This window comes from Numida meleagris, chromosome Z, assembly GCF_002078875.1.
Source record: "Numida meleagris isolate 19003 breed g44 Domestic line chromosome Z, NumMel1.0, whole genome shotgun sequence".
In the NCBI taxonomy this organism is placed as follows: domain Eukaryota; kingdom Metazoa; phylum Chordata; class Aves; order Galliformes; family Numididae; genus Numida; species Numida meleagris.
Window position 1 is genome coordinate 52,413,455 of NC_034438.1, and position 14,113 is coordinate 52,427,567.

Consider the following 14,113-nt stretch of genomic DNA (forward strand, 5'->3'; position numbering starts at 1 on the left):
ACCTTCTCTCCTTGAGATTAAAACCATTCCCCCTTGTCCTTCATTTTCTACACAAGTAAAATGCTGATTGTCCCCCTTTTTTTTTAATCCTCCTTTAAATACTGGAAAGCTGCAATGTGATCTCACAGTGTTCTCTTCTCCAGGCTAAACAAGCCCAGCTCCCTCAGCCTGTCTTCACAGGGGAGATGCTCCAGCCCTCTGATCATCTTTGTGGCCCTCCTCTGGACCCTCTCTAACAGCTCCACATCTTTCCTGTACTAGGGGCCCCAGACCTGGATGCAGTACTCCAGATGGGGCCTCACGACGGCAGAGTAGAGAGGGAAAATCACCTCTCTGTCCCTGCTGGCCACCCCTCTTCTGATGGAGCCCAGGATAAGAGCTGCAAGAGCACACTGCTGGCTCATGTTCAGTTTTTCATCCACCAGGACCCCTAAGTCCTTTTCTGCAGGGCTACTCTCAAGGAGTGCTTCTCTAAGTCTGTATTTGTATCTGGGATTACTCAAGTGCAAAACCTTGCACTTTGTTGTGTTGAACCTCATTAGGTTCACTTGGGCCCACCTCTCAAGTTTGTTGAGATCCCTCTGGATGGCATCCCATCCTTCTAATGTGTCAACCGCACCACTCAGCTTGATGTCATCGGCAAACTTGCTGAGTGTGCACTCAAGCCCATTGTCAGTGTCATTGATGAAGATGCAGAAGAGCACCAGTTCCAAGACAGACCCCTGGGGGACGCCACTTGTTACCGGCCTCCACCTGGACATAGTGCCATTCAACATAACCCTCTGTCTGTGGCCTTCTAACCAATTCCTTATCCACTGAATAGTCCACCTCTCAAATCTGTATCTCTCCAATTTAGAGATCAGGATGTGGGGGGGAACATGTCAAAGGTCTTGCACAAGTCCAGGTAGATGACAATGGTCACCTTCCCCTTGTCCACCAGTGTAGCCAATCCATCATAGAAGACCATTAGACCGGGTCTCTTGGTGAAGCCATGCTGGCTGTCTCGGATCATAGGCTCATCCCTCATGTGCCCTAACATGTCTTCTAGGAGGATCTGTTACATTATCTTCCCAGGCACAGAGGTGAGGCTCAGACTCATGAGGCGGTCTTGGACTTGCTCTGCCCTTATAGTGTTGGTGGTGGGTGGGATTTATTCTCCCATTTCTCACCTAGATGCCCAAGGATGTGAGCTTCAGGGACATGAGAAATCCATCTATACTCTAAGGAATGAAGAACAGAGATGAGATGGCAGAGGAATTACAATTGCAATTGACCTGTTGAAAGTGGGAATAAGGAAAAAGGCATTCTTGATCTTCATGTATGTTTGTACTACTGATATTATTAACATTTTAATATTACAATGCATGTTATGTTGTTAACAAATACTTTCAACTTACCTTACAAGAAAAGCTATTTAAAACATTTACAATACTTATAGGAATACATGTAGTACACAAACATAAGCAGGGAGGAACATACATTTCAATATGTGAAGTGAATATCAACTAAAATTGGTTATTTATTTATTTATTTATTTTTAATTCTGGTCAGGCACAGATGCTGCAAAGGGGCAGTAAGTTTTCTTGTATCGTACTTTAAAAAAACTGATTTCAGTAACAACTCTTTGAATGGCAAGAAGCAAACCTGGATTGCTTTAATTAGTTTAACTTAGATAACTACCTATATTACTCAAAGTAATAAAACTAGTATGTCATAATAATGTACAATGACTGCATCCACTGTGAATCCCACAGGTAGGTCATATTCTGATAAAAATATTATTAGTTACAAAACATCACACATTTTGTTCTTTATGTCCACTTTTAGCTATGGGACAAGGAAAAGCATGAAGAACAGATCATTTTTCAGTGTGACTTTCAGAATTACAGGAAACTCAGCTAATTTACTCTGACTGTTCTCATTTATCAACTAAATAATCCTTGTCCCTGAAAGCTAATGTACTATATGTAAATATAGTCATGTTACATTCAGTGTTCATTGCCTTTCTCTGGCATTTACCAATCTGTACCTCATAAGGATATTTTAAATCCAGTGGAAACAAACTGCAAAGACAGAATTAATGGCGAAGGCAGAAAGAGTATAGATTCCGAAAAGGAAGTTAGAAGCCCTTCTGTGTGCGTGCTCACATATGTTTTAAAACAAATGAGGGAAAGCTGAATCAGAAAGGGTCAGCTGGTTTGGTTTCAAGCAACATACATTAGCTACCTGCACAAATGAAGCACATGAGCTAAAAGGACAGAATGAGGGTATGTATGCCCTATTAAAGCAAATTCTATATTTACATTCATTTATAAACAAACCTTTCTGGTTAAATGCTTTGACTGCTTTTTCTTTTTTCATCTTTTGGGAAGAAATATTCAGGGAAAACAATCTTCCTTCATCTCTTCTGCAAGCAGAGGCAGAAGACTGAAGCTGGAGTTTGATTAACTGAAAATCACACACCTTGCTCTAGAAAACATAATCACATCAGAGGGAGAAAGAGAAATGAAAACTAGGGTCTGAAGATCTGGTCAGAAGAAAGCGGAATACAGCAAGAATCACTAGTAGGTAGTGTGGTGCCTGCAGTTCTCCTGACCATCTTGATGGGATGCTGGACTGTGCTGTTAGGGTCACTGAGCAGCAGTGCTCCTGGCCTATTGACAGGTGCTACTCAGAGAATGATGAGTCACAGAATGGTTGAGGTTGGAAGGAACCTCTGGTGGTCACTTAGTCCAAGAGTCCTGCTTAACAGCGACAGGAACATCTAGAGCAGGCTGCCCAGGCCTATGTCCAGGTGGCTTTTGAAGATCTCCAAGGAGGAGAGTCCACAACCTCTCTGAGCCACTTTTACAAGTTTTCAGTCACCCACGTGGAGAAGTGCTTCCTGGTGCTCAGAGGGTCCCTCCTGTGTTCCAGTTTGTGCCCATGGCCTTTTGTCCACTGAAAAAAAGCCTGGCTCCAACTGAATTGTACCCTTCCTAGTAAGTATTTGTAAACACTGATGAGATCCTCTGGAGCCCTCTCTGCTCCAGGCTGAACAGCTCCAGCTCTCTTAACTTCTCCTCATGAGAGAGGTGCTCCATCTCTTCTTCATCTTGAAGAGGTGGCCCTTTGTTGGACCCTTTCCAGTGTGTTAATGTCTCCCTTATACCGGAGAGCACAGAACTGGACACAGTACGCCAAGTGCTGCCTCACCAACACTGAGTAATGGCCACTGGTAAAAAGATCACAGGATCAGTCCCATCTTGGAAAATTCCTAAAATGTAAGTACCTATGCGCATACATACAAAAGACAGTATGGCTTGTATTTAATCACAGGATAAAATCCTGAAGGAGTACAGAACTACAAATGCCAGTAAATCTTTTTTAGCTCTTTGATATATTTATGGACTCCAGAAAAAGAAGGAGAAAAAATATTTCATTGATACATTTCAAATTAATAGATGGGCACGTAGGAAGTGGAAAGATCCAAATTCCACGGAAATAAAAAAAAAGTTTTCCATGAACAAAAGATTGCGGTCCTTTTACTCATCCGTGCAGTTAGCTATATTGCATAGTCCATTTAAGATGCTTTTTTTCAACTTATGGTAAAATACAAGTTGTTACCAATCTGAAAAATGTGTTTTATTTATACTCTGGAAGTGTTAGAAGGCACAGTCAAGGAAAGCGTTGCAATAAAATGCGAAATTACAGAATTGTAGCCACCATGTGGAGGAGTAGAAGGTGGTGCCATTATTGCATACTAGAAGAAGAAAAAACAGGTACAGTGTTAGCAAGTAATTATCAGCGTTTACATGCAAGTAATATTGGCAGTGCAAACCACTAGTGTCATCGTGAATGGTTCAAGAGAAATCAGGAGGGAAGTAAGCATCAAAAGCATCTTAATAAAAAATTATTAGGGTGCACTTGCATGCTGCTATTCAAAAATAATTAATATAGCATAAATACCCTGCCAGTTTTTCAGATCAATCTATTGTTTGCTGTCAATGGACTTGCAATGTGCTAAGCTCACAACTGACAGAAAGTGAGAGAAAAAAAACAGCTTTCAGTTTGACAATGAGAATGTCATCCCATCTTAGAATTAATTTCAAGCTTTCTTCTATTTCAGAATGAAGTAAAGCTCTCTTGCTAAAGAAAAATTCCAGATATGGCTTCTGTACTTTAGCTTCAGCCTTCTGCACTTCTGCATTATTAAAAAGGCAGCAAGTCACTCAAACTGCTCTGTATTTCTGTCCTTGGAATGGTTATAATTTTTACAACCTTCACATTATTCTTACACAGAGTAGAAACTAATAACCCCATAATGGCATACAAGTAAGGAATCCAAATAACCTCATCAGATTCAACACATGAATAGTCTAGGAGCTCAGGTGACCATTTCTAATAATGTTTATCCCTGTCATAGACACTTCCAAAATCTGAAGACTGTCAAAGCAGCTCAAGAGGACGCTCAGAGGCATAACAACCCAAGCTGGGCATGTTTAAATCATCCACAAATATATCAACCTTTTTGATTTCTGGTGTACCTGGAAAAGAAACAAAGCAAAGAAAGAACAAGTGGCAATAACATCTCATAATACCAAACTTACAATAGTTTCCATTTTTGAAATTAAAATTACAAATTTAGAGTAACACTTTACAGTTCTTCTCTAGAAACCATTTATTTACAATGAAGGAGAAAAACTTTATTATTGCTGTTGTTGTTTAAGTTTATAGTACTTTTGCTTCCAGTGTGCAACAGGGCATAGTTTCAGACCAGGGGGAATAAAAGCTGGCCATTCTTGTGATGGGGTAGGTATCCAGGTAATAGTTTAATTCACATTATCATGCTATGAAACTCAAGAGCAGAACATACAAGGTCAACAGAAAAACTCAAGGAAAAGAATGGCATGAAAGCAGGGTACATCTGAAAGAAATAGCAGATTAAGGTTAACCAGACTTTGGTTAAAAAAAAAGAATGGGAAGAAAAAGGAGTGGAGGCTGCTTCAAATTCTTACAGTTTCTTAAATTTAATGTAAATATAATTGTTCTTAAAATATCTACTATATTCTGAACTCAGCCAACAAATCCACTGATCAATTCCAGCACCTGCAAAGACAGCTACACAGATTTTCTGCCCCATGCCTCTAGAATCAACATGTATGTTGAGCTCCCAGAGCCACTGACTTCACAGAATGCTTTGTGTTGGAAGGGACTTCTAAGATCATCTAGTTCCAACCCCTCTGCTGTAGAAGGGACACCTCCCGCTAAACCAGGTTGCTCAAAGCCCCATCCAGCCTGGCCTCGATTGCTTCCAGGGAGGGGACATCCACAACCTCTCTGGGCAACATGTTCCAGTGTCCTACTACTCTCACAGTAAAGAATTTCTTCCTAATATCTAGTCTAAAGCTAAGCAAGGAACTTTCTTAAAACAAAATTTAACTATAAATAATCTTATTGTTATTTGATATGAACATACTTTATGTTTTAAATGATAATTTGCTTTCCCCAGATGAACGTGTTGCTTATGATCTTGAGCCCTTTTGTACAGTTCTGAATAGGAAAGAGAGAGTGCTGTATTTTCAAGCCATCTGAATGCAGCTGGTTTTATGAACCAACCCAAGAGCACAAGAATCAATGAGAAGGAGAAACAGCAGATCCATTTCCAGGCTTTTGAATGGCTGTGCACCTATACCAGGTCTGTGTAGGGGTCAAACTGCACAGGAACAAAGCTCTGCTTTCTCAAATGGGGCTCTAAGCCATCACATGGCTTCTTGTTTCACTCAGTGTAAATGTACCATGCGAGACACTCAGTTACACTTTTTCTAGTTTGTTATGATTAGAAGCTGTTTATGTTGATGAAATGTCAGGTCGCATTTTTACTCCTTTGTTATGGAACACTGCTATTCCACTTTCTTGCAGTAGAAACGATTCATTCAGCCTCATGCAAACAAAAAAGCAAAAAGGTGATCATCTCTGTTTCAGAGTTCTGTGCAAGGTAGAACTGTATGTTGAAAAAAAAAACAATTAAAGGAAGGACTAATGGGACATTCTGTTGTGTCATTGCTATGCCAGCAGTGTATTCACTTCATGAGAAAATGTATTCCTCTCTTCTTCTATAGGCCTTGCATGTGCGAAATACACATGGCTGATTTTCCATCAGGTGACTCAGGAGCAGTTCGTGAGCTGTTATCATGCAATCATAAAATCCATGAAGTAAAGAGTCCGTGTTATATAAACACAGCTCAAAGCAATTCTGAAGAAAGCAATTCCAGTTTGGTTTCATAGTGTTTTTATCATACTGGCATCAACACATGTCAGCCTGCTATGCTGTTTTGGAAAAGGAAGTCATTTCTAACACCATTCTTTCTCCAGCACTAATCTTCATCCCATATTTGAAAAGAAGACTAAAGGAACTTATTAAAAACATACTACAGAGTACCATGCCCTTAAAGGACATTTCAGTAATAGCTGAGGGGTTGCTTGTTGGTTGATTCTTGAAACATGACAGCAGATCTCTTAAAGTTTTATATACGTACAAATACACACACACATATATGTATATGTTTATATATATACAGACTATTATTATGTATTTATGAAAACTTTTAGAATATTAATTTTTTAGGTAAAGAAATCAGACTAAAGTGCTGAGGACTGAGGTATCATATTTGTGAATAACTGCCAATACTCACTGATCAGATGACTTTAAATGGGCAAGTAAACTTTAGACTTAGGCTGTGTCAATATCAATTCTTCTTTAAAATATCAAAGATAAAACATTCCTAACAGGCATACATAAAATGTTTACAGAAAAGGAAAATCAGTTAAAACAGTAATTTATCCAAAAGAGTTTTAACTGAAAGTATAAACCCTTACGTCCAAGAGCTTGATAACAGAAAATCTCTCACTGACTTCCCACCAATGGAGTTAGATGTGTAATTCCTCCAAGCCAGGCATCCTCACCAGAAGTGCACCTGAGCAGAGCTCCATACAGCATTGCTCCTTCAGGATAACCTTCAAGAGGGTAGAGAGGACAGTTGACCCAGCATTCTGGTAACAGGGGTAAAGAGAAGATCATGGCATCTGTTAGAAAACACATCTCAAGGAACCGCATCCACATGTTGTAAATAACTGCTCTTCCACAGCATTTACCTGTATTCCTCTGCTGCTCACTAGCAAGAGGTTATCTTCAGGCACAGAAGCTGGAAGTAAAAGTTACACTTGGTAAATGGCTGTAGGATCTCAAAAAGGGAGATGTGAAATGATAAATATTAGTTAATTCTCTATGGAGAATGAACGATATATATTTTTGAGTGTATTTTAAGGTGTGAATAAAATTTAAAAAAAAACCAACAACCTATAAACTAAATACTGAGGGCACAGTTCTATTGAAGCCAAAACTTCCATTTGCTTCTAACACACTGCAAACAAACGTGAGGAGACTTGTATCGGATTTCAATTAAAGAGAAACAGAAAAAGAGTTGCAGCCAAAAGAATAACAAACTTTTACTAGTATGCTAAATCAAGTTAAATCGGATTCAGGAGATTTTTTCCCATGAATCAGCAGCAATTTTTCTATGCTTTGCTGCCATCCAGAGACATCTTTCCCGTAAGTGAGTACAAGTGATTTCTTTTACTCACTGATATCATATCAAAGGTTGTCCAGAAAAGACAGGGTGCAAAACCAAAATGTCTAGGAGATGAATTTCTTGGAAAAAAATGATATTTCAAACCTGGAATGCAGGAAATGTTCGAGTTCTATGAACTTAAGGACACATTTTTTAGAAAATCCCTGCATGGCACCTGTTGCCTTCAAATGTGAATGCAGAATGGGGATAGAAACTAAAATTTCAAACGTGAATGAATGTAGTCTCAAAGCTTTCAAATAGTTTAAATAATCCCATTCATTTGCTTTAATGTCAGCACTAGAGTGAATACTCTAGTTTCCAAGATTAGATGATGGCAATTTTAATATACAAGGAGTGCATAAAAGACCTCTAGAACTTGACTGCTAAATGCTCTTGCGGAGAAAAACTGTAGGCAGGCATATGCCTTCCAAACCTTTCACAGTCTGAATTTTTTGCTATGACATAACAAGTGCCTTGGTTCTCCCATGAGGTACTACTTGGATATAAAGGGCAAATGACCCAATATTTTGCTAAGACGTAGTATCCCTTAGTCTCAGTATACTACTACCCACTATACTACTACCAGCAGTAGACATTCAAGGATATAGAATAAAACTGATGGAAAGATGTTCTTCTTCTCCCATTACATCCTTGAAGTTCCCAATGCTTGCAAGGACTTCCTGTGCAAAAGACAAAAGAAGATAAGAAAAGTATAAGAAAAGTATAGTGTTTGACGTTTTATTATGAAATACACACAAAAAGCTCTGAAAGCACAATGTCACAGAGATACATTGACACACTCTTAAAGGAGGCTCATTAATTATCTTTTCAAAACCACTGGCTCACCACTGGAATTTTCTGGAGTGAGAAAGCCTCTGTATCATAAAAAGGTACAGTTCTTGAAATCTGTACCACTGCAGCTTAATGCACCAAAGAGATTTCATTGTACCTACTGATGATATCAGAGGCTGGCCTGACCTTTTCCTCTCTGTTTTTAACTATTGACCTTCTTTGTTTTCAGGATTCCTTTAATCTTTCTGCCTTTAGACTTACAGATTAACATTTCTCCTCAATTCACATCAAATAATTCCTTAGGGAAAAGTTAGCTAAGCTGAAGGAATATACTGATTTTCCTTTTGTTTCTCTGGACTTGCCATAGACAGCTCCAACACGCATAGGTCTTCAATGGGGCTGCAACATACACAACATTATATATCTCGGGATGTGCAGACCAATACTTTAATCACTTTGTGGCCAGGATTAATTAAAATACAATTAATTGCACCATGTTAATAACATTTAATGACTGAAATGTCACTGCTCTTTCTCAAGATCCCTAATAGCTTACATAAAATGGAAACTGTTCTGTTTCCTATAGACAAGAGCATTATTGTTGACCCTGATAAAGGGACAGAGGGGAACCGATAACTTTTACATCACAGCACAAATATTTACTGTTTGTACTAAGAGAGAGTTGCAACAGGAATAAATTATTGTTTTATGTATGCACTAGGCAGTAAAGGGGGATGCGGCACTCTGCCTAATGTCTTGTAGAGATGTTTATGAGTAAAGGGTTCAGACCTGGAATTCTCATAGATAGAAAGGATGGTGAACAGATGGTTCTGCTCCTGGCAGCCCCTTGTGGTGCAGAATCCACAAAGGGGTGAAAGGACATTGAATGCTCAGAGGCATAGGGTAGACCTATTTTTTTAAACCCTGACAGCTGCCAAAAAGTTCTTGGCTTCAGCACTTTCTTTCCTGAACCAGATGTCATTTCTGTGTGCTTAGAAACCTCTGACAGATTTCAACCTCCGTTTGAACTTACGTTAACTTATCACCTGCGGCACGTTTTGGCAAATATTTCCACAGATATACTTCTTCCTGTGTGAAAAACCATATTCTCTCAGTTATTTTTGACCAGTCTCTTGCCATCTTCATATGTCCTTGGAAATGGCTGAGCTATTTTCAAATGAAAATTTTCACAAATAATTTCACTTAGAGCAAAAAGGAAATATATGATATGTTCTGACAGCGGTGTATTATGATAACAATGGAAATATTATTGCACTTGCTAGTAAAGTCTAACAGAGTGGCATTTGAAATTTAACCATAGGTTAGCAATGCTTAATTGTCAAAGTGCTTGCCCTGACCCTTATTTTTCATTTGAAACTTGGACCTGAGGTGCTGTTAATATCTGACTTTGACTCAGGTTCATAGAATTATTTATGAAGTGCTATCCCAGCTTAGACAACTCCAAGGGAAAGTTTTTATCAAATGCAGGTAATGGTAAAGTTGCAAACTAACTGAAAACAAAAATGTAGGATGGAAGTATTGAACAGTATTTGACACAGGCTTTCACAATCAATTCCAGTTCCTATTGCATCCAACATTTATAATGCTTACTAACTGTTGAATAAGAAAATTGGCTGTTTTCTTCCTTTTCTCCTTTTGCTGTCCTTAGTGCAAGGTGAAACAATTGCTTTCAAGCTTTCCTGGGCAAAATTTGTCAAGAAACTAATAATTACTTTTTAATTTGGGGTAATAACCTTTCTTTTTCTTTTATGTGTTGCAAGAACAACCTCTTTTCTGCATGCTGCTCCTGAAACCTTTCTGGCTGGTCCTCACTTACCCAAGACAACAGTCTTTTTAGTGGGTCAGAATTTCCAGTTATCACTGTAGATCTCCTATAGGCAAAGAAGCTACACAGGCTGTGGCTGTGAGCCTTTTCAAACAGCGGGATCTGCAAGCACAGAGAATGGAGCTGATGTCAGGAGGTAGGCATTTGCATCAAGAACAGAAAATTGCTAGCTCCTGGAAATAAAGTATGGGGAATATTGTTGTTTTCTACATTTTTCTTTTCCTTTGTGTAATCAGGCATATTTGCAAAATTCCTTTAGTTCAAGTTAATCTATTTTATGGGTTTTTTTTTGTCCCTGCATTGTAAGCAGTTCGAATGCATACATCAGAGGCAAACAGAACAGCTGTTAGCCTATGGGCTACTACCCCCATCAGCAGATAAAACACAGTATGCTCCTTTTGAAGCCAAGAAAACCAACAAAGTAACTTGACACGCCAATGAGTTATGTCAAGCAGGCATTCCCCTTATTGTAGCATTGGGTGCATGGGGGATTGCTCCACCAACATGCACACCAAGTGAAGCAGCGACTACATATTTAAAGGTATAGTGTATACATGTTTATTACATTCCAAGGACATGGGCAGAAATTCCAAGCAATGATTAACATCTCTGGTGGTTGTGGGATGCATTCTCGCTGTAAATTTCCAACCTTTTAAGGGGGCAGTAGCACAAACCAGTTCCCGCTGATGTTACATTGAGCTGAGGCATCTGTTTTTCCATCTTATCTTCAACAACAGGACATCTATTCTACTTTCTTGTCTTCACCTGACAACAAGCTCTGCGGCCTCCTCCACATTCTGTTCTTGAGCTTACATTTACACAAGCCCCGTCCTTCAGCTTACATATGCTCAAGTTATGTGAGAGGCTGTTCTCACAATATAGAAAAGCTGTTCTCATGATTCAATATCAATTCAAGCTTTATATGAGAGACGAAAGTAGTTACCATATTATAATCAAGTCATGAACTATGATTGATTCCTCGTCTGTATATTACATCAGCATAATTTTTGCTGCAAGTGATGAATCAAGAATTGGGTAGGACACACTAGAGGAAGATTTGTGTTCACCTTTGATAATTTTAAAGAAAATTGTCGAAGCAACCAAGCCTTTTGAAAGTTGATGGTTGGAGTGAAATGGATTGAGGGTGACAGGGGACATAGGGGGGACAAGACCCATAGAACAGATACGTGAAAATAGGAAAAACAGGCTGTTTACTAGAAGTCTGATCCTAGATGGCATGTAATATCATAGAAGCTGGCATGGCTTTATTAGTAGTAGTATATATGGAATTTCAGAATTGTTCTGTTCTTTAGGACTGTGGGAAAACTCAGCTCTGTATTAACATTTCTGGCTTAATTTTAACTAGGCTGCAAGGAATGAAATATAGAAAAGCTCTAATAATAGATGGTCTATGAACACTGGAGGTGCATCTGTTCTTCGCTTGGCCATGTCATTGCTGCCTCCTCACTGAGAGCAGTATTTTAACTTTGATGTGTACCTTCCCATTATTAGTAGATTCCTTCCTATATTCTGAACAACATATCTGTTTGTTCCATTGGTTGTGTGTTTTGTAAACATATATTTGTTTTCTGTCATTAATTAGAATTTAAACCGTGTGTGTTGTTCATGTGTTGAATTAGTTTTCTGTTTGTTGTGTTTCTCTGCAAGTTCATATATTTTGCTTAGTTTTTAAGGTACAACTGCTATGAAAAAGTAGGATATAACCTCCATCACCTCCTGTGCAGCATCATCCTGCTCCTGCTTTAAAGCCAAAAATTTATAAACCAACTTTCTCTCCCTGAGCTCATATTTTTGAAGATGCAGGAGATGCAATTAAGGCTAATTTTATTATTCCTCTGAAAATTATTAGAATTACATGTGAAAACAAAAAAAAAAAACTAGTATTTCTTTATATAATAGCTGCACTGCAATTAAGGTGCAGTATGGGAAACACATTTTTATTGAGCTTACGCATTTATGGAAAATCAACTCTTAATATCCTGTAAATAAAATTAATCTGTGGTAGATGAAATAAGAAACTACTTTAAATGAAATACACACATCTTGTTTTTATCTAAGCATGCCAGTTCTAACTGAAAATTTTGTTAAAATAAAAAGTTAGCTAACAAACATTCGTCTTACAAACTTGTTAAAGACTTTCTTTTAAGAAATACTAAAGAAGACATCAGCATGTTGCTGAATATTATACATATGAAAAATCATTAGTTTTGCTAATGTTTGTTAGTGACCAGAGAAACGTTCATTTAAGACACCACAGGGCCACGCTCTCCCTGACCTTGGTAGGGAATAGCACTTAAGTGAGTTACTATTGGTTTCAAAAGAACTGTCCTGGCAACACTGTCCCAAACTTTTAGATTATAAATGCAGTAGGTCTCACTCAAGATCTTTCAAAACATATTAAAGCATTTAATATACTAAGATTTACACTCTTGTTACTTGCTATCTCTTCCTTCTTTTATCTTGTTCTGTATTACACACAAAACTCAGAGCACATGTGAGCAGAATGGTGTGTTTGGGGAGTCAGTCTTCCCTTTGGTGTGCTGTAAAATTGACAGCACTACATAGCTCCTCACTGGTGCATCTGTCACCCTTGCTGATGGATGACTGAAGACAGGAGTTCTCAGGGACACATTCTTAGACATCATTACCTACAAATTAAAAAGACATTATCTGTTACAGAAAAACAAGTTTGTCTACTTCAGTCTGTACAGCTTTGGATGCCTAGATGCTATCTATCTTACAGTAAAAACAACCGAACAACTATATCAAACCAAATAGACAAATATAAAACTCCAAACCACAGGAGAATCAGCATTAAAACACACATTTGTAATGCTCCTTTCATTGTAATTTCTACAACAGACACCAGAAATTCTCAGAGTCTATGATTGTGTTTAGTTGTGTAGGTGATGTAGGAACTAGTCACCATGAAACAAAAAGCAACGAGACTGAGAGAAGGAATCAAATACTTCTGGTATTCGAAATCTTTCAAAATCTCAATGAACTTAACGGGCAAGATATTCCTGCATAGTTCAAACACTTCTGCTACTCCATTTTGCATTTGGTAAGGGGCAAATCTTCCCTCCCATTTCTTCATACAGCTGAAGTCAAAGATTACAGGCTTTCCAGTTGTCTCATCTAAGGCCACCAAGATGATTAAGGGCCTAGAGCATTTCCTGTATGAGGAAAGGCTGAGAGATCTGGTATTGTTCCGCCTAATGAAAACTGAGGGGGGATCTCATCATTGTTTATAAATATCTACATGGTAAGAGCCAAGTGGATGGGCCCAGACTCTTTTCCGTGGTGTGCAGCAGCAATGGGCAGAAACTGGTACACAGCAAGTTTCATCTGAACACAAGGAAATCAACTTCGTTGCTGGGAGGGTGAGGTGAGGTAGCAGTGGAACAGGCTGCCTGGAGAGGCTGTGGAGCCTCCTTGTCTGGAGATATTCAAGACCTGTCTGGATGCTTTCCTGTCTGACCTACTGCAGGGAACCTACTATAGCAGGGGGTTGGACTCCATGATCTCGAGGTCACTTCCAACCCCTGCAATTCTGTGGTTCTATGATTCTGACCACAGAGAGGCCTCTAATACCTGCATCCAAAGGAAACAGAATGACCTGGGAGAGATCTCTGCAGATTCTGCTTTAACAAGGTCATTCATTTTAGCTTGTTATGGACCTTCTTTTGTGTGTAAGACAACTCCAAATAGTCAGCAGTTAATGCTTTAGAGAGAAAACTGTAGCCTCCAAAAACCATTGTAAGGGCTGCTTGTGGTGGTGGAGAACCTACAGAGGCATATGCAAGGCACAGGAGATGAAAGCACCCTAGGTAATCACGGTGAT

General features: G+C 38.8%; 1 long non-coding RNA gene across 2 annotated transcripts; it reads right to left on the minus strand.

Annotated features, from left to right (window-relative positions):
- On the minus strand, positions 644–12,104 carry LOC110390254. Of its 2 annotated transcripts, XR_002433659.1 has the most exons (6): positions 10,240–12,104; positions 9,436–9,491; positions 7,624–8,290; positions 7,135–7,184; positions 6,859–7,032; positions 644–4,526 (listed from the first exon to the last, which is right to left on the minus strand). It is a non-coding gene; the product is annotated as an uncharacterized LOC110390254 (long non-coding RNA). The 2 variants fall into 2 exon arrangements; XR_002433658.1 differs by having other exon boundaries at positions 7,135–8,290.